The sequence below is a fragment of the Capra hircus genome, chromosome 14 (assembly GCF_001704415.2).
Source record: "Capra hircus breed San Clemente chromosome 14, ASM170441v1, whole genome shotgun sequence".
NCBI classification, from domain to species: Eukaryota; Metazoa; Chordata; class Mammalia; order Artiodactyla; family Bovidae; genus Capra; species Capra hircus.
Window position 1 is genome coordinate 42,533,714 of NC_030821.1, and position 21,235 is coordinate 42,554,948.

The following is a 21,235-nucleotide window of genomic DNA, read 5'->3' on the forward strand; positions in this document are numbered from 1 at the left end:
TCTGAAATTCTACTTAAACTCTTCCCTGAAATTTGTTACATGACATGTACAAAATTATTGAGAACTCTATTAGAATTAAGTGAAAGTGAAAGTGGCTCAGTCCTGTCCAACTTTTTGCAACCTCATGGACCATACATTTCATGGAATTTTCCAGGCCAGAATACTAGAGTGGGTAGCCTTTGCTTTCTCCAGGGTATCTTCCCAACTCACAGGTTGAACCCAGGTCTCCTGCATTGCAGGCAGATTCTTTACCAGCTGAGCCACAAGGGGAGCCCAAGAATACTGAAATGGGTAGCCTATCCCTTCTCCAGAAGATCTTCCCCACACAGGAATGGAGCCAGTGTCTGCCGCATTTCAGGTGGATTCTTTACCAACTGAGCTATCAAGGAAGCCCCATTTGGAATTAAAATACTCCTTTTAAATATAAACTACTATGTATTTTGTGCATACCTACATTATCATATTGATATGTAAAATATTAATAGGTACATATTATACTGTATTTGGTAGATTGAATGAGTGGTCTCAATTATTTAACTCTGTTTTCACTTTTATTGTCAAATTTCACTTGACTTGGTAATATGACTTGCTCTGGTCAATGGCAATTTGTGGAAACACTATGCCAGTTCCAAATCTAGGTTTCAGGAAATTTAATGGATTTCCCCATCTCTTCCTGTGCCTTTTCCATTCTGTTGAGAAGAATTAAGCCTGATATTCCAAGTTGGATGAGAATCATTTCAAGCTGAGCTTTCACAGACATCAGAGTTTGATAAATAACCACTCTCCTGATTGTATAAATTAGCTGAAGCACAGGTGACTCACAGATCCATGAGAATAAATGCTTCTCATTGGGTACCACTGGGATTTCATGACTTCTTTCTTCATAAAAAAATGTTTGGTAACATTCTTAGGTTAATAGTTCACTGACAGAAAATGAGACGAACTAACACTATACACCTCATGTTGTGATGCAATAGAAGGAATGTAACGCAACCTACAAATTGTTCTTTCTTAAAATAATTGCATCTTAATCTAATCCATTCAAATGTTGAGAATAAAATAACAAGTTAAACAATGCCACAAAGGAACAGTTGAATATTCCACAAGTCAAGTGACTCGATTTTACCAAAATAAGACCAAAAAAGGGAAAAATGAAAAAAAAAAGAAAAATAGAAGACCTAAAGAATAAAATATACTTTAGAAATATATCAGCTAGTACACCTTAACATTAAGTGCTATATGTCAATTATTTCTCAATAAAACTGGTAAAAAATTAAATTGGCTGAATGTTGCAAGTAGGTGTTGAGTACTTATTTAAATCAACCATTTTTAAGAAAAAAATGAGACAATCAAGGAAGTGTAAATATGGAATGGAAATTAAAAAATTAATAATTTAGTTAGTACACAAAGCCATGATAATTATGCTTAAAAATAGTCTTAAAACTGTTGTGTATGTGTGTGCTTAGTCACTTAATCATGTTTGACTCTTTGTAACCCCATGGACTATAGCCCGCCAGGGTCCTCTGTCCATGGTGCTTCTCCAGACAAGAATACTGGAGTAGGTTGCCATGCCCTCCTCCAGGGGATTTTCCCAACCCAGAGATCCAACCTGGGTTTCCTGCATTGCAGGCAAATTCTTTACTAACTGGACCACCATTGGGGTTAACTCAAGAAAAGAAAACTCTTAAAAATAATATTTTCTTTTCCTAAGGAAATAAATATTCTGAAATGGAGTCAGTTCTTAAAAATATTGTTGTGGACAAAACTTAAGTTCTAACAGATATTAAGAGTTTAATATCCCATGCAATAGAAATTCTAAGCTTTTATTTACAATGACCCCAAAATGGATAATGTTATGTGAACAGCCACTAACTACCTTTCAGTGTCATCTATTAAATAATGTATAACACTCACATAATCATCATATGGTGATTATTTACACACTGCAATGGCTAAACATGGGACACATTCCACTGAACTCTGGTCATGTATAGTGTGTCTGCATCCATAAGTGTGTACAATATTATGCATATACACATATATGTCCATACATATCATTTATGTGCTTTACCATCAAAGCACATAAAAGAAAAGGAAATGATCATTCTTTTTACAAAAAAAAGAGGAAATAAAAAATCAGGTTTTATTATGTTTTTTTCTGCTTTCCGCATTTGATGAGTAAGTTCTGAAATAACAGCAAAATCATGGCACAGAGTAAATGCAGAAGCACTAAATTGTCTTTCAAATGATAGTTATTTTCCTTATTATATAAAGCTACTTTTTATGCTTATGTGATACAGTGATCAACTAAATTTAGAAATGATGGCCTTCAAAGTAATGGTTGACTTTGTAGCTAAACTATGGTATATGAAAAACTCTTACTTATTACTTGCAGCATTTTTACCAAAAGTTCCTGTGATTTAACCATTTTATTGATTGTTTCAAATAATGCAGAGATGAAACTTGTCAAATGAGATCAAGACTTCAGAAAGAATCACAGAAATTACTATTCTACATTTAGATTTATATTAAGATTCAGTGCATTTCGATGAGAGATTACACTGTGTATACACACAGTAGAATAAAATAAAAAAATGTGTATGTATGTTTATATTTTCTATTCTACTTACCATTGGATTCTAATAATGAGAACATAATGGTTGACAATTATAAACCCATAATATTTTCTCTCTCTTTAAGTAATTTTTAAAATTTCCATATTTTAGTTTCAGAATTTTCAATATGGATATATTGTATGTTTAGCCAACATTTTGCATATGATTTTACATTATGAATATTTTCAGATATGATTATTCAGTGATGATACAGAAATTCATATTGGAGAATTTTAAAAATGCTATAATGTATTTGCCTAGAAATTAGGTAATAAATGCACATGTAAAATTACATTACAGCAAGAACCAATGGATAATCAAGATTATTTTGCTTCACTGCATTATTTTGCTGAACTGAATATTCCTGAAACTAACTATGCAACAAATTAAGACTAACATTTTTAACCTGAGGTTATCACTGAAAACACTTTTTTCTTAATATAAAATAATGTCACCAGAAAATGGCATTTAATCAATTTTTATAACAGTAAATATCAATTAAGGAGTCATAAAATTTAATGACAGTATATAATTATACCATTTGAAGTTTTAAAATCATTTTTATAAAAAGAATAGTAATTCTCAATAAAAACATCTTGAAAAATGTGTTTTTTAATATCAAATACTGTTGAATCAGGAACAGTTCTGTAATGGTATTTGTTACAATGGAATTTGTCTATATTATGAAAATGAATAGTATTTTCACTACTAGCCTTTAAAGTAGTAGTTTATTTAATTGTATCCAATATGATATTCCTAAAAGTAATACCAATTAAGCATAGAAGAAATAGCACATATTCCTTATTCAAAAATTTTTTGAGAATTCTTAGTGTTTATCACTCTGTAATAATACCTAGGGAAAAATATTTGCCAGACATTTTTCTCCACTTGTTATATTGGAATAAGGGATGGGGGGAAAGGATGATGTTATTTTTTCAACAATTTTTGTCTACAGTTTTTTCTTTTTTAAAGTATTCTAATCTTTCTTCTTAAGACCCTGTAGAGACAAACTAAACTTTCTCCATAGTTCTTCAAAACAGAGTCTACTAAAAAATCAAGAAATTAATAGAGGCAAATTAATAGAGGCAAATTTCTTTCAGAAGTTTGAAAAGGAGGGAAAAGTCCCACCTTTCAGACCACTAAAGAACATCCACATGCCACAATTTAATATTCCAGCAAGGTCTTCTTACAAGAACTAACCTATTTGGGTTTACTAAGTCTTAAGTTAAAAAAAAAAAAAAAATCCCTTGCACCACACTCCCCCGCTACAAAAAAAAAAAAAAAAAAAAAAACCAAAATAAGCTTCCATTTGAAACATCAAAAAAAGGGCAATACTTCTGAGAATTCCTGGTTGTTTATAAACTCAACATTCTAATGTTTTCATCAAAAGCTTATTCTGGGAAGTAAATGAAGTAATCTTTTTGGAAAGTAATAGGATTTTATTCTCATGAGATTCCCCCACAGAGAGGTGGCTACTTCCTTAAATCAACCAGTCAGGTATGATGATACCCCAAGTCCCAACTGCTTGAAGCAAATAAATAATAAATGAAGATGGTATTTGAGTCTGAAAAAACCTTCCACGAGGTCAAGAATCTCCTTTTTGTGAACTCTGTAAGATGTGTCATGCAGAAACAGGAGTTAAAGGTTGGGAGCTTGACCACACACTCCACTTTGGCTTGTAAGCTGAAAGTTGCCACTAACCCAGCACCAAGTGTATCACTGAAGTGGTTTTGTTTTTCTTTCTTCCTTGTTTTTTTTTTTTTTAATCTTTTTTCTCTTTTTAATGGTATGAGTTCTGCTTTCACTCCAGGATAGCTGAGAGTCAGAAATACTGGGGAAAAAAGTTAGCATTCTTACTGAGCACAAACCTGCTGCTAAGATGGTATTTTGTATTGATTTTTCCTGAAGCCTGTAATCTTGAAAGCTTGTAACAGAGGATGAGGTAAATATCATTTTATTTGCTCAAATAGGTTTAGATTAGATTGAGATGAAAAAGTAAGGACAGGCCAAATTAGGACTGAAAGCAGCAATTACAGATTATTGTTTCCAGCAGTAACTAGAATGGGTTATTTCACTGATAAAAAGGCTTATTGCGAGAAAGAACTGGTGATTTTCTTTATTTTCTAAAATAAAAATAAGTAAAAGATGAAATTAATACTATTTTTAAGTATGGAAATAGTCAGACTGCTTTTAAATCAAAGCTGCATTAAGTTTACCTATGAGTATAACCCCAAAAGTGAATTCTTACAACACAGACTAGAAAGCCAGCAAAATATATTTTTGATTATTCAAGCATATCATATGTAATATTATTTTTAGTTTAAAAATTTTCTGAAGCCTACAGCATAAAACCATAAAATAAGCTCTAAAATTAATTCCTTCAATCACATGATTTCAGAAAAAAAAATGTGTGCAAAACCATTCAAATGATACTGACAATAGGGCATGGAATTTAAAAGGTTTAACCATGTCTTATCTCAGAGTCTGTTTTATTTCTTCATCTTCTAAGCACTTCAAACATATAAGCTGTTATTCCATCTTTAGATCAGTAACTTTGAATTGTTCTACCTGTCATTCTGCCGTGACTAGCACAGCTAGATGTCACACAATGATTGTTTGCACTTTCATTCTCTCACATTAAATGGCAATCATTCGGTCCTTTTGATTTGTTTCTTTTATTTAGCCCTGAAGTTTTTACACTAGAATCTCATTAAAGCTGAACTAGTGTACTCCTGTCAAAAAACTAATGGAAAAAAGTTTAAAAGTGAAATGTGTTCCCTGTATTGTCACTCCTGAGAAGTTGCATCTATCAAGATTTCCCAAGTTTAGCCCTGATTTATATTTTATTGAGTCTGCTTGTTTCTGACTTGCTCTCTTCCTTTTTATCTATAAAATGAAGAAAACCCAATGAAACCAGGTTCATTTATGTGAAAAGAAGGACATAAATATTTAGAAATATTTATCTTACCTTCAGTTCTCTACCTTATAAATTATATGTGTGTATATATATATATATATATATATATATAATAACACTAATTTTGACAACTAAAAAACCTGAATGAGCAAGGCAGTTTGTAATTATAATCTGGGTTCAAAAATAAATGAATTCAAATGGATACTTTAACAGCTTACTTAAAAAAATGTTTATATTAAGCTCGGCTTTTTTATTCATAATCAAGAAAATGTTCTTCTTATAAAGCAAATAACTTATGATCAAGGTGAGGATATCAATTATGACTAAAAATGAGAATTAGTAAGAAGGATAGTTCTTATATTGCATAGGATTTATTTATGCATAAGTATGTCCCATTACGTTAAGAAAAAGAAATCATCTAGGTCATATTCATATAATCTAGGCACCATGGACAATGACAAATATATTCATTCAACATGAATCTCCTTTCATCATGTGCTGCTGTTCTGAAAGATAAGTGAAATAGATTGTGTGGAGGCTGATCTCTTTCTGAATTCCAGAAAATAAGATAAGTGTCTTCAGAATGCTGGCAAATTAATCCCAGTGAAATTAAGAACCACGGACTAAAGATCCATCGAAAAGGGATAAAAATGGCAAGGGTGATTGCTGTAATTTGAAAGGTACATTTTCTATTCATGTTGTATTTGTTAGTTGATACTGTAACATGTTATACTCCTAAATTCTTCATCCAGAAATGAGATAGCCAATATATCTCAATTGGATTCATAGATTAAACATAGAATATTCATGATTGCTAATGTTGCTGTTTATTTTTCTCAATATATATAGATAGGATTTAAGATTTGGAACTGCAACTCAATTTCATTTTCAATCTCCAATGTCCTTATACTTTGTCTTGCATTTATAAAATAATTCTAATGTCATACAATTAAAAATAAATGTTCTAAATCTATTTACTGGTTTAAAAAAGAACTTTAGTATATACATACATATTTTTTTCTTTTTGTCCCCTCACTTGTGTTGCATTTTTTTTTCTGTACTACCCAATGCAGATAAATATTTTGCAATAACTTATATAACTAAATTTCTGGATCACATAAAATTAAATTATTTACAAGAATTATAATGTGTGTTAAGTGACAGATTTAAAAGACATTCCTATTAACCTAATAAAGTTTGGAGATTTAAATTTGAGAAAATATACTGTGTGACTTAATGTGCACTTATGATTATATATATTACACACACATACATATGCATACACATTGAAAAAAGTTAGAAAATAAAATATGAGAGGTTATATACATAACATGAGTTATTATGACAAATAAAATTCATTTAAATCTATATTCACCATTTATCCACAGTTTTAAGTTTCTCAGATAGAGGTGAACAATATTATTTTTCTGAGGTGAAAAGCAAATGTTTAGAATATGATTAACCTTATGATTTCACTTGACTATGCTAACCAGATCATGTTTGTTTTTTTTAAGTTTCATCTGACATACAAACTTGTTAATGACAAAAAGCAATTTCTATTTTCTCTCAGTGAGTTGATTACACCACTCTGTACTAGAGAGACAGCCTGAATGAGTGATTAGCAGTCTCAAGATTAGACTTGAGAACTTGAATCTTTGGGCTCTTGTCCAGGGTCTTTCCACTAGGTTATGCTGCTGTTCCTCAGGAAACTAGAGCCAGACCCACCTGGGTGGCCCGGGAGATGCATGTGTTTTCAAGGAAAAGAATGTTGCTTTTTTTTCTTCTTCTCAGAGCAATCTTCCTTGAAAAACCAACGCTGTCACTGCAACACTATTCGGATGAAATTTTGTAGAAATTGAGCATGCTGTGCCTTATACCTGGAAAAACCGGAGAAAATAAATTTTTATTTGAATTAAGAAAATGCAAACAAATTGCTTCTCTGTAGTTGGAGGCCTGCTTGATTTTGAGGTTCTCTGCAGGTGCCTGAGCTTGTTTCTGTATATTAAACAAAAAGAAATACAGTAACAAAATCAGCGGGCAAATAATATAAACAGAACTGATGAATGCTGTGCCAATTTACCCAAACAATTCTCCCAATATGCCACAGTGATTATTCAAAATATCCCTGTTGTTTTCCACAGTCTGCTTATTCCAATCTAAAAAATATGACTGATAAGTTGGAAGTATTGGCTCCAGTTGTGGAAAGCAGGTAGAAACCCAAAGGCAAAGATTCTGTGGTAGTATGGTAAAATTACAATCCAAGGATACTATTGAAAAGATAAAATGAAAAAAAAAATCTTTTCTATTCTAATATATAAAACTCCATGTTTAAATTCAGGTTTTTGTGTTTTGGGTTTTATCTTTTGATGTTATAGTTGAAATCAATTTAAATTTTCTTTAATGATAAATATATTTGAAATTTCCTTTTATAGTCTTTCCTAATTTTGGAAATTAAAGTACATTTGTTGGACCAAATATTCACATTTGATATAAGATACAACTATTATCATAATAAAACTATTAAGGAAAAATTAATCAGTTGGAAATGGATGGATCAGAACTGATTGACCTGGTTTTGTATGAAATTACAGATTATTCCTAGACATTTGAGCAAGAATAGAAAAGTACAGTTCAATTTGATATCACATAAACAAGTTTAGTGCCAAGAGGAAACTTGCAATAGTCTTAAGATACATTTTAACTTGTCCCCTGAAGGCACTAATACTCTGCTTTTTCGAATGCAGTGAACTAATAACAAACATGTTTTGTAGTGTGTACTTCCTATACATTAGAATATTATTAACTAGTCTCAAAACTTACAGAGAGCTATGTTGACAACTACAGTTTTACTGTGTGGATGGTTGGAAATTGACACAGTATTTCACAGAATGTATGTTTCTCTACACTTTGACCGAAATTCTCCCATAAAACCCCAATTTCTACTCAGCCTCTTACCATCAGCCCCAGAATTTTTAGGAACAAAAACAAATAGTTACTCAAGTTAGTCTGTTCACAATATGTTTTGGTGAAAGTTGCTCAGTCATGTCCAACTTTTTGTGACCCCATGGATTGTATAGAATTCTCCGAGGAATTCTCCAGCAGAGTGGGTAGTCTTTCCCTTCTCCAGAGGATCTTCCAAACCTAGGAATCAGACTTAGGTCTCTTGCATTGCAGGCGGATTCTTACCAGCTGAGCTGTCAGGGAAGCCCAAGAGTACTGGAGTGCGTAGTCTAACCCTTCTCCAGTGGATCTTCCTGACCCAGAAATCTAACTGGGGTCTCCTGAATTGCAGGTAGATTCTTTACCAGCTGAGCTACCAGGAAAGCCCTAATATTTTAAAAGTTTCTATTGATTTAAAAGGGCTTGTTTACATGGCTTGCACTGGGCAGTAGAAAGCTGGATAGACTAGCATTTAATCCTAGGTGTATTTATAGATAGCAGTGGAAATTAGGTCTGTTCACTACTAACCTCACTGCCATATTTCATCTTGAAATTAACTAAATATAATAAAATTCTGAATTTTTATGTGAGAAAAAGTTATTTTGTCTGAATTGGGATTTCAAGCAGTAAGTGAAGAGTAAGAATCTTTCATGCAGGGGGTATGAGCTAGATTTAAACTGGATAGACTGGTAGATCTTGGAGATGTAGAACTGATAAATGGAATTTTATTATGAACATTTTGGGAAGATAATGTGATGAAATATTGTATTAATGAGAAAAATGCCCTAAAAGAGCATATCTTAGCTCACATTAACTCCAGAGTTGTTAAAAATCAGGTAGACAGTCAACTCTTCTACTACCATCCCAATTTATAATTGAGAAAAGTAAATTTTCCACTCTCTTGATTTTTCACATTATTGGATTAACTTGTTAAAGCCAAAAAAAATAAATTAATACTGCTATGATAAGAGTAAAGGCTACCAGGTTTTACATGGCAACTATGTATCTTTTTTTTAACCAATATTCCTAACGAAACACGGTAACAATAATTATCAGGATCACTGCTGCTGTCCATGGGGTCACAAAGAATCAGACATGACTTAGCAACTAAACAAGACAAGAAAAAGGATCACTGCAAACTAATCTTTTAAAATCTCAGTTAGACCCTCAACTTCCAGGATAATCTTTTGTGATAATTCTTGATTGATCCACTTCCCTATTTCTTTTGAGGATTACTTTAGATCTTTATTACTCTTCTCAAGGAGTCGTTATCCAATATTTATCTCCATCCTTTCCACCTTGCCTTCTCCCATATCAAAAAGATTGAGTATCATCTCTGAAAAGGAGGCATCTACACCTCTGCCTAGTCAAGCCCAACCCCTTCACAAGTGTTTCAAGCCCTGGGCTCCAATCTCCTACCTAAATATTTCCTCTCACCTGACTTTCAAACAAAACACCTACTTGACTCCCTCCTTCCTATAAACCAACAAAGGAAAGAAGGGAAAAATAGATAAAACTGCTAGATTCAGTTTGTATGTTGCCTGCTGTTGAAAACCTTCCCTGTACCCAGCCTGCACAGCTCTCCGTGCTCCTGCAGTGTCCATGTTACTCCCCTTTGAAATACCAGCTTGTGTGTTTGCCTGCTAGACTACCGGTGACTTGAGGTTAGCTAGCGCGTTTGAATGGCTGTTGAGTTGCCAGTGCTGAGGAAAGTGTTGGGTAAATATTTGAAAAAGTGAATCAAGGAACCAGTTTTGACTTTTCTGGTCCTTTTGACTCCTTTGCATTATCCAAATTTTCAGATATGAATATGCATTTTTGAATATAAGACAAACAAAAATAAAAATATAAAGGAGAATAAAATAAAGATGATTTGCCATTTGAGATAATGAGTTGAATGAAACTGAAGGCAGCCAAATCAATGGTATGAACTTTGCTTTTCTAGAAGAAACACAAAAGGAAAAAAATGATAGGAAGGTAAATTTTATAGCAAAATATGGAAGATGTTATAGGTCTGTTCTAGGAACAAATAAATATAGACTTAACAGATGAAATTAGTTCTATATTTTATATCTCATCCTTTCATACTTAATTTGTATCTCTTTTGCTATTTTTATAGTTTTAAGTATTCTGATGATTTGCTAATACCTTAGTGTTAATATTTATTTTATTTGTGAAATAAGACAATTTACTTTGGAATACTTCTAAATGTAATCAATTAATTTTAGCTAGCAAATCTTGGGTAATAAAATAGCACCATCAAGTGGAAGCAAATTCAAATTCCATTAATAACTACCTCGTAGTGGTTCTGCAGTTTTTCCGGTATGTGGCTAAGGAGTTTACATTCAGTTTTAGTGATGTGGTTGTCAGTCTAGCATTTGAGACACTCCCTAACTCAGCTCCACTACCTTCACTATGGGAAAACGTCTATTCCTCTTCTCTCTTTCTTTACTTTTCTTGTATATTTCTTCTCCCTATGTAAGTTGCCTCCACCTGTTCTCGTCATATTCTTAATTTCAAAGCTTCTGTCGCTTTTGTTCAGGTAATCTAATTTTTAGTAGTAAATTGTTTTAGAATATTAACAATTTATCTTATTATACTTTACTGCTATATCTGAAACCAAAAAATGGCTTATTAACAGCTGAAAATATTGTATATGTTTCTTGTAGTATGGCTATTGATACATACTAAGTGCACAAAAATTGGACTTGATTTATTGGCTAATACAACATATTGAGTTTTTCTCCATATTTTATGCTAATATTAAATAAGAAAAAAAGCCAATTTTTTTTTCATAATAAAGATTTCTTTTTGATTCTTTTTTTTTTTTTTTTAGATTCAAGTTAGCAAGACTGTTGGGCTAAAAGATTGAGATTATCTCTAGTAAAATTAAGATAATACTGAGCATAACAATACACCAGAGGCTACTATAGTACCAAAAATGTTGCATTTGCTCTCCCATCAAAACAAAATTAACATCTTAGGTCAGACATAAAGAAAGAAAAAGAAATATGCTTGAGGGCCGATTTAATGAAATCTGAAAAGATTCGATTGGTCTCCCATTCATAAACATTGTTTATGATTTATTGTTTATGATTTATTGTTTATGATTTATAACTTTAGAAGCCAGAGAGAATTCCAAAATGATTATGATCAGAGTAACAGTTGGATTAAAATTTCAAGACAGGTAACAAGTACCATTCACAGGAAACATCCATATTTATTACTGGTTTTGTGAGCATCCCCCATATTACAGTAACAGTAGGTCATTTTAAGGAAGTCCAGGAAACTGAGGAATGCAGAGAACCTCATTTATCAAACTCCATTTAATATTGATTTAGTATCATCTGTATCTTTTAGTAGTAAGATTACCTTAAACAGAGAATCATAAAAAGATAACCCACAAGTGTAAAAATTGAGAAACTCAACCAAATTGCTCAACTGTCTTTAGCCACCATTGAAATCAGATTGGTCCTTTTGCTTTATAATATTCCTTAAGCATCTACACATTATTTTATTTTATTATTATTATTATTATTTTTTACTTTACAACTCGAGCCAATTATACAGAGTGAAGTAAGCCAGAAAGAAAAACACCAATACAGTATACTAATGCATATATATATGGAATTTAGAAAGATGGTAACAATAACCTTGTATGCGAGACAGCAAAAGAGACACAGATGTATAGAACAGTCTTTTGGACTCTGTGGGAGAGGGAGAGGGTGGGATGATTTGGGAGAATGGCATTAAAACATGTATAATATCATATAAGGAACAAATCTACACATTATTTTAAAATTTACCTGTGTAATGCATTAGATTTCCATCTTCCAAAAACTGAGAATATTCTGAACTTTTAGGTAATAACCTGATTAAAAGCTTCCCTTATACTTTTTGTTTAAGGCAGAAGAGGTTGAATAATCCTGTTTACAGTGCTTTTTTTTTCCCTAAAGCCCTAGTAAAAATCATGATTTAACTTCCCTTTTTTCTGTGACACTGTAAAACACAATGGCCCTTGTAAAGAGCCTTAGAGATGCCTCTAGAAATATTAGCTCATCTATATGCCCTAGACCGTCTAATTAAATAGAAATTGTATGTCTTCAGTATAAAACTCCCTTTGATTAAAGTTAGGTCTGGGAATAGAGCTGAGAAGATAATGAATTTCAGTTACCCTATCTACAAAAGTTGTGGTGAAATGGCCCTTTAAAGAAATCTCTTAAAACTCAGATACAAATAATTTAATGAAGAGAACTTGAATTTTTCAAAATATTGCTGAATTCAGCTTCAAACCCCTAGTCTGTTAATGAAGCGATGTTTCCTAAACCAATGAAGGCTTTTGTAGCCTTGCAGAGGCATTTCTGAGAAAGATTTTTGTTTAGTATTACATTCCATTGCCCCTACTTCCTCCCAATAACTGTCACTGACTGTCAGCTCCTGTGTGGTGGTGTTGCCTATGTTGTCAGATCAATTTTTAGAGATAGGGTAAAGTCACAGTAAAAATTCAGTAGGGTAGAAAACCCATTCGTGTTGAAGGGACTGTGTATGTTATATTCTCCAAAGAAGCAAAGCTAGCAGGAATATTAATAATGATAAATTCAAACATACAAACAGGCAAAACAAACATCACCAACACACTATTTGTGTCTTGGTGAAAGATTCGTGAACATTAAAGAGCAAAGATGGTCCCCAAAACTTTGGAAAGTGGCATTAGAGGGATGTAAGAGAAAGTTGTTATTGTTGTTATTTAAGCACTAAGTTGTGTCTGACTCTTTTGCAACCCCATGGACTGTAGCCCCCCAGGCTTCTCTGTCATGGGATATCCCAGGCAAGAATATCAGAGTGGGTTGCTATTTCCTTCTCCAGGGAATCTGTCTGACCCAGGGATCAAACCCAGGTCTCCTGCTTGGCAAGTGGGTACTTTGCCACTAAGCCACCTTGGGATGCCTATGGGAGAAAGTACAAAATTACAAAAAGCCAACCGGCTATGATCTGCTTGGGCCTTTTAGGATTAATGTAGCCAAGTTTCCAAGTCTGCAGATTTTTGTAAAGTGCCTTCATAGCTTTTGCCATATACAACTATCACTGGGATTGAGTATATAAAGTGAATTTGTCATAGGCAAGAACTAATCCTACTCTGCATTGCATCGGTTTCTTTAACATTTGTGTTCTATGCCTTTTGCTATAAGATAATCAGTAAAGAGATGTTGCCTATAGCTTATAGTATACATGATGGCCCATCTCTAGCAACCCTGCCTCCCATGCTTGACCATTAAGCTAAAATACCTTTGCTTAGCTCACAGGAAACATTCTGGTCAGGCCCACTTGTGAATGGCTGTAGGAAAAAAGAAATTAACACTTTTCTGGAGTCTGGCCTGAACCAGGAAATCTTTGCAGCAACTTACCACCTTTTTATTTTACCTCCTCACTTTTCTTCATTTTGTTCTACAAAAGAAATTAGCATTCAAACCTGGACGAGACAATTCGGGACACTAGTCCACCATCTCCTCGGCTGGCTTTCCAAGTCAAGTCACTATTTCTTGCCTCAACAAGTCATCTCTCAATTTATTGGCCTGCCCTAAGTCAGGCAGTATGAACTTGAACTCAGTAACATACTTATTCAATTTTCCTTGCATTTACTCACTTTGTAACCTTAAGTAAATTTGGCTTCAACCTAAATGTTAACTTGTATGAAATCAAGTGTTTGATGTGATAGGTTTTCATATATATATGATGTATATGCAAAATTTTAAGATAGAAAAAAATTTAGAAAATCTGCTTAAATGATCTCATGTGCTATTAACTTTATTTATACCACAACTGGGGAGGGGCAGGGTCCAATTAACCATATTTCCATAAAGAGAGAATGCAGAGACTTCTATTCCAAGGCAGAGAAAACAATACTGAAATGTCAGGTTAACTCAGTCTGGAAGTATTCTGTCCTGTGTAGAAGCCTCCCTAGGGAAGGTGCAACACGCATGAGATCACTGAACATGAGAGAGCAAGAAGACCGCATCACCAGTCAGTCTAGATCCTGGTTCATATGAGAGGAAACAGAAATGCAAGAGAGGTAAATGGGCTCCCTTTCTCCCGGTTCCCATTACAGTGTCTTTTACACTGCAACATTCTTGTTGGTATCAAAAAAGCAAACATGCATTACCATAGAACTATAAAATTCCCAATTCTTACATCAATAAACATATAAAGTATAGTTTTTAATTATATGAGATAGTTAAAGCAATACAAGGTAATCTATGTAATGATATCCCAACATGAAGGCATAAATATACAAATAATTTTATTGTGGGACAAACTCTGTAGTGTTTATCCTACAATAATGCCATGATTATACAATTGCCACCAAGTTAAGAGAGCACAAGGTGCCAGACTGAACAGAAGAAAAGTGAAACCAGGAAGATGGTGATGAGGGTTGGATATCAGGAAAACAATAGACGAGACAGACTAAGATGTAGGGAAGAGCCTTGGGATAACACGAGGGGTGTTAATTAATGTGTGTCTTTCTAGAGTTTTTTTAAATTTCTGTTTATTTATTTATTTGTATTTTTGCTGTGCTGGCCTTCATTGCTGTGTTCAGGCTTTCTCGAGTTGCGGCAAGCAGGGGCTACTCTAATTGCAGTGCATGGGTTTCTCAGTGCCGCGGCTTCTCTTGTTGCAGAGTACAGGGTCTAAGGTGTGGGCTTCAGTAGTTGTAACACACAAGCTTAGTAGTTGCAGGGAGCATGCTTAGTTGCTCCAAGGCATGTGGAATCTTCACAGACCATGGATCAAACCCATGTCCCCTGCGTCGGCAGGCAGATTCTTAAACACTGGACCACCAGGGAAGTTCGAGCCTTTTTAGTTTTAACTACTGGAGGCAGTAGGGTGCACATGGTACTTTTAGTACAAAGTCCTTTGAAGTCACTAATGGAATTTCATTGTACGCAAAGTGAAAGAGAAATGAGGAAAGAGAAAAATAGAAGATCAGCAGCATCCGAGAGAGATAAATGAAAAGAGGAATCAGTGAAAATGAGAATAGAAGGAGGTTCATTTAGCTCTCATTATCTTACTCATTACTCCATAATGTGCTATTCGTTATAGTGTTTGCACATAAGACTTACATCCTCATGGTCACAGCCTCTTGATGTGTCATATGTACCATATGTAATCCTTCTATGACTTCTTTAACAGGCAAGCAGCATAGCCCTAGATAGGCAGCAGAGATAAATAATTCATTAGTCTGATTTTTAATGTGAATGGGGTAGCAGTTTATGGAGTGGCACCCAAACTTCAGCTGCCAATAAGCTGTAGTAATGCACTCAAAGATACCTGAAACAGATCAAGACCACAAAAGAGAAAGAACCAGCGTTCTTTGATTCTCTGTTTCTCTTTTTCTGTGTTTCTGTCTCTGTCTTTCACTCTCTCTGTATAAATATGTCTACACTTAGTGTGTATATACCTGGTAGCTCAGCTGGTAAAGAATCATCCACCTGCAATGTGGGAGACTTGGGTTTGATCCCTGGGTCAGGAAGATCCCCTGGAGAAGGAAATGGCAACCCACTCCAGTATTCTGGCCTATACAACTCCATGGACAGAGGAGCCTAGCAGGCTACAGTCCATGCAGTTACAAAGAGTTGGACATGACTGAGAAACTTTCATTTTCATGTGTGTGAAAAAAAAATACATATTATATGTATATATTTAAAACATTTCTTTAAGATCTATCTATTCATCTATCTATAAAGAGATTAGGTGTTAGATATCATATATATATATATATGATAGGAAGTGGATAGAGAAGCACTGCCATTTAGTGAATCTCAGTTCTGAAAAAAAACAACAACAATTTTTCAAGAGCACTGCTGCTGCTGCTAAGTTACTTCAGTTGTGTCCGACTCCGTGCGACCCCATAGATGGCAGCCCACTAGGCTCCTCTGTCCATGGGATTCTCCAGACAAGAACACTGGAGTGGGTTGCCATTTCCTTCTCCAGTGCATGAAAGTAAAAAGTGAAAGTGAAGTCGCTCAGTCGTGTCTGACTCCTAGCGACCCCATGGACTGCAGCCTACCAGGCTCTTCCGTCCATGGAATTTGCCAGGCAAGAGTACTGGAAAGGGTTGCCATTGCCTTCTCTGTCTAAAGTGCACTAAAAAGTAATAATCAAAAAATAAAAGAAAAAAGAAAAAGAATGTTCTTGGTTTAACTGGAGGAGAAAGAACAAAGCATATTTTTTAATCTCTGAAGAACAGAAGCTTTGCTGAATCCCTCTGCTCTGCCCATTGGTGCCCAGTGAAGCAGACAAATTCAGAAACAGCCCACATTTATGACTTGGATGTGAATGGTACTGTTTCATAGTGACCATTAAAGAAATATATGATCTTAGGATAATATTCCAGAATTGGTTCTTCTTATTCATACTATAAAATGGCTAGAGACCCCAGTAATTCTACTTGAAAATAAAAGAATCCAGAGTTCATCGGATACTGATTCTCTGTTAACTTTGTGAAAAATGCCTGGTTATTCACATATTAATAAGTATAGTTCCAAGTTAAGAGAGACAACTAATATTAATTATTTTAAATATAGAGGAAGAATTAATTTCACTTTATTTTTATATCTTTAGGTAAGCCAACATCTTTTCTAAGAACTGGTACTTTAAACATTTTTCAGATTCTTAAATAATTTAAATGGGGAATTAACTTTCAACAGAGGAGTATTTTTAAATTTTATTCTTTCTTCCTGTTCCCCTGCCACATTGTCATATTTTTCATATGGAGCTTTCTTGTAATTGAAGTTCTCTGCTTACACAAATTAATTATATTGGTGACTAAATGCAATTGTTTTCATAATACTTGGTGTTCTAGAAATTTTTGAATAATAAAGAAAAGCTAAGATCTCTGACCAGCATGCCTAGATATACACTTATTATACAGCAACTGCATTGAAAAAGACTGTGAAGAAATTGAGAATAAATCCCCTGATGAGCAGAAAAATGTGTATGATTTGATGCAAACTTTCATGTGATCCCAATAAATGTTTTCTCTAAAACAGAGGGAAACACTGGGATTTTAGTCAAGGGATCTCTTTCCATCAGGTTTGAGGATGAAAATAAATATACCTTCACTGGTTTATCTCAAACTCTTCATACAAGAAAAAAAAATGGTTTTAAAATATTTTACTAGCTGAAAGTAAGCAATGGTTCCTATTGTGTTCTGTTTGAAATCTACTGTATCCTTCGGCTTCCTTCTCTCCCTGAACTATAGCCAAGACACAGAGATTCTTCTCTATCCATTATGTAAAGATGACATTATCTACAGGTGACTACAGTTCATTCTAGAACATTCGATCCCTCTGACTAGTACTTTAAATTATTTCAAAAGGAAAGGTTTCTCTGAGGATAGAATTACTCAACACCAACAAAATATGTCTTTGAGATTAATCTAATATCAGTAATCTGAATAAAGTTGCATTAATATTTGTTGTTGTCCAGGCACTAAATCGTGTCCTACTATGACCCCATGGGCTGCAGCACATCAGGCTCCTCTGTCCTCCCAGTGTTTGCTCAGATTCATGTCCATTGAATCAGTGATGCTATCTAACCATCTCATCCTCTGTCACTCCCTTTTTCTGTTGCCTTTAAATTTTCCCAGCATCAGGGTCGTTTCCAATGAGTTGGCTCTTCGCATCAGATGGCCAAAATATTGGAACTTCAGCTTCAGCATCAGTCCTTCCAAATCCTCAGGGTTGATTTCCTTTAGGATTGACTGGTTTGATCTCCTTGCAGTCCAAGGGACTCTCAAGAGTTTTTTCCAGCACCACAGTTTGAATCAAATCTTAGATGTTCAGCCTTCTTTATGGTCCAACTTTCACATCCATACATTACTACTGGAAAAACCATAGCTTTGACTGTATGGACCTTTGTCAGTAAAGTCATGTCTCTGCTTTTTAATATGCTGTCTATGTTTGCCATAGCTTTCCTTCCAAGGAGCAAGTGTCTTTTAATTTTATGGCTGCAGTCACCTTCTGCAGTGATTTTGGAGCCCCCCAAAATAAAGTCTGTGTCATTGTTTCCATTTTTCCCCATCTATTTGCCATGAAGTGATGGGACTGGATGCCATGATCTTAGTTTTTTAATGTTGAGCTTTAAGCCAGCTTTTTCACTCTCCTTTTTTACCTTCATCAAGAGGCTCTTAAGTTCCTCTTTGCTTTCTGCTATTAGGGTGGTGTCATCTACATATCTGAGGTTATTGATATTTCTCCTGGCAATCTTGATTCCAGCTTGTGATTCATCCAGCCCTTCATTTCACATGATATACTCTGTGTAGAAGTTAAATAAGCAGGGTGACAATATATAGCCTTGACACGCTCCTTTCCCAATTTTGAACCAGTCCATTGTTCCATGTCTTGTTCTAACTATTGTTTCTTGACCTGCATACAGGTTTCTCAGGAAGCAGGTAGGTGGTCTGGTATTCTCATCTCTTAAAAAATTTTCCACAGCTTGTTGTGATCCACACAGTCAGAGGTCTTAGCATAGTCAGTGAAGCAGAAGTAGATTCTTTTTTTTCTGAAATTCTCTTGATTTTTCCATGATCCAACAGATGTTTGCAATTTGATCTCTGGTTCTTCTGCCTTTTGTAAATCCAGTTTGTACATCAGGAAGTTCTCGATTCACGTACTGTTGAAGCCTAGCTTGATGAATTTGGACCATTATCTTGTTAGCATGTGAAATGAGCACAACTGTGTGGTAGTTTGAGTATTCTTTGGCATTGCCTTTCTTTGGGATTGGAATGAAAACTGACCTTTTACAGTCCTGTGACCACTATGAGTTTTCCAAATTTGCCACAATACTGAGTGCAGAACTTTATTAGCATCATCTTTTAGGATTTAAAATGGTTCATCTGCAATTCCATGACCTCCACTGGCTTTGTTCATAGTGATGCTTCTTAAGGCCCACTTGACTTCACATTCTAGGATGTCTGGCTCTAGGTGAGTGACTATACCATCGTGGTTATCCAGGCCATTAAGACCTTTCTTGTACAGTTCTTCTGTGCATTCTTGCTACTTCTCTCTCTCTCTCTCTCTTTTTAAATCTATCTGCTTCTCAATGCAGCCACACATTCTTAGCGTCAATCAAATCAGCCTTCTCCATACGCCAAGCCGGTATCAATGCTATAGAGAATAGACTCCCAGATGGTAGAGTAGAAGAATGTGCATTCATCTTCTCCTGTGAGAACAACAAAATGACAACTAGCTGCTGAACAACCATTGACAGGAGGATGTTGGAACCCACAAAAAAAAGATACCCCACATCCAAGAACACAAGAATCTTTAAAAAGATAATAGGAGGGGCACAATCACATTAAAGACAAACCTCATACCTTCCAGAGAGTCAGAGGGCATAAACAAAACCTTGTGTGCACCAGTACCAAGGGGAAAGGAGCAGTGACCCCACAGAAACTGAGCCAGACTTGCCTTTAAGCTTTTGGCATCACAAAAAGACATTTGTTTACTTTTGGTTGTTCTTTAAATTTACCTATGATCCAAGTTCTGAAACTAAAGCCACATGTTTAGTAAATGTATTGTTTTACCCAACTGATTTGTGATTTTTGAGTCTTAATTAAGAAATCTTTTCTTATTCCATGGTCAAAGGGACCTCCATTTCTCTACCATATAGAAGTCATGGAGTCACTTGAAATATTTAACTTTATCTAAGTATAGATCATCTTTATTTTTCTTTAGTGAGCCAGTTTTCACCATACCATCTACAAAGTAATTTGTATGTTTCTGCTGAATTTATCATGTAAAATCAATTTCTTTTTCAATGATATATTCTATTTCTTCCAACACAAAAAGCTTCCTTATCTTTTATTGTTTTAACTTTTCAATGTATTTTAATACCCAATAAGCAAATTATATTCCTTTAATTTAGTTATTGACTCATCCCTTATATTGATGAAGTTTATTCTTGACATAAGTTTTAGAATCAGCTTGTGAAGTAAAACCAAGTTAGGGTATTTAATGTCATTTAATTTAATTTATAGACTAATTGGGGTGAATTGATGTCTATATTATGTTATGTTTTGCCAGCCATGAACATAATGTCTCTTTTCATTTATTCAGTTCTTCTTTAATGTCCTTTAATAATCTTAACATATTCATCATCAAGGACATGTGATTTTGTGGTTAGGTTTGTTTCTAAAAAATCTTGTTATCTGTTATAATTTCTAGATGGTTAATTTTTGTAGGCTGAATTTGTATCTGACAGCTTTGATGAAATCTCTTGCTTTATTAGTTCCTTTATTCTCTTGGATTTTCTAAGTAGACAGTCATTTTCTCTGCAAATAAGAACAGTTTGGACTGATCATATCAACTGCCTAATATTTTATACTTAATTTTCATACCTATTGGTATTTATTTATTTTTAAATCTTAAATGTAAAATTTTTGTTAATTTTTATTTAATTAATTAAATAAAAGATCTATTTTGTTAATTTTTTATATCTATGTTAGTAAATTTTTAATTTCTTTTATATCCCTGGTCCATCTATTACAGTGGTTCTGCTTTCAATACTACATTTTGCTTGGCCTGTTGTGTCCCTGTACTTGGCTTGTGGGAGTAGATTCTTTGCAGGCTGAAGGCTTCTCTGTCCTCCAAAGTGTTTGAAGGAATTTAGAAGGCCATATTCTAGTCTCTGGTGAGTCCAGAAGGAAAGAGTTGATCTGCAGTGTGGCAATGCCTATGCATGACAGAATTCCAGTTAATATTCT